Raw genomic sequence first — 1,411 nt, forward strand, 5'->3', positions numbered from 1 at the left:
GCTCTACAGGAGATATTTTCTTATAAAATATAGCTGCCTCATTTAGAAAGGGTTCAAGAACAGCTCCTACAGTCAGAGGAAGGCAATAGGTTACCTCTCTAGAATTATTTTACCTCCATGATTCTGAAATGCTTTGTGCTTCCATATCAGAGTTATTTTTCTCTTGGCTCCTACAGTCAGAGGAAGGCAATAGGTTACCTCTCTAAGATTATTTTACCTCCATGATTCTGAAATGCTTTGTGCTTCCATATCAGAGTTATTTTTCTCTTGGTCAAATGAAATTTTTCTGTTTCCAAACCTGTGATGAAAACTCCCAAGAACCTGGTAGAAGAAATGGAATAAAACTACTTCTATTTTGAAAAATTATCCATGTTCTTTACTTGCTCACCTGAGCAAGTCCTTCTTGAAATGGTGTTCTAGTCACACAGACCACAAGGAATTTAGCCTCTTTTGTTTCTATTCCTTCTCTTTTATGAGACAACATGGCACAAACCATCAGGTTTAACTATTTTTAACATTTAAAAAACTATGTGTGTTCTTGTGTAACTGGTAAATACCACAAAATGGTATTAATTACTATACAGCAGAAACCTTCAACTCAGAATCGATTTTTCTGTATTGATGGTCATAAATATGAAGAGTACATTTGACCCTCCATTAATCTGTTCCCAGCTTTAGTTATTAGGCAACAGGAATCCAGGAACAATGTTATATTTCCATAAACTTGAAGGCATAGACTTTGAAGAGAACTCTGATTTAAGTTTGTGTTTCTGCCATGCACCTAGAGGATTTAGGCCTTTGTGCTATATAATTTATGTGATTCTTTTCTAAACTACAATACAGAAAAATTGAATACCTGCTAAGACACACTAACCATGACAAAGTCGGAAAACAGTATGCACTACAGAAGAAAATCAATAAATTACCTGGATAATTTGGGCAAAAAAATCCACATTCACATGAAATATCCAAGTGATTCCAACTTAGTACTTTGGGACCTTTTATATCTAGATGACAACACCTCTACATAATGCCTTCTAGATCTAAGTAATGCCTTTACTGGTGGAAATTTTTTATCCTTTGAAGATGATTTTTTTTTTAATTTTGTAAATAAAATCATTTGGAGTGAAATCTGATGATTTCAGCCTACTACTTTGCATTATATTGATTGTCTCATCTGGCTCATAGCTGTTTCTGGAGGCAATTAAGTGATGGCCACTTTGCTGGAATAAGGATTGTTGGAATAAGAACCTAAGGGTGCTGTTTTGAAGGGCAATGTTATTGATACATTTAAGTTTTCTTTGTTTTAGAATAAACAAAAAAAAGAGTTTTATTTCTCTTCTTCCCAGTCATACCTCTCCCTAACTTTTTTACACAAAAGTAGTCCAAATATTTTTTTCTTAAGAATTTC

Source organism: Galeopterus variegatus, unplaced genomic scaffold (genome assembly GCF_000696425.1).
Source record: "Galeopterus variegatus unplaced genomic scaffold, G_variegatus-3.0.2 Scaffold8686, whole genome shotgun sequence".
In the NCBI taxonomy this organism is placed as follows: Eukaryota; Metazoa; Chordata; class Mammalia; order Dermoptera; family Cynocephalidae; genus Galeopterus; species Galeopterus variegatus.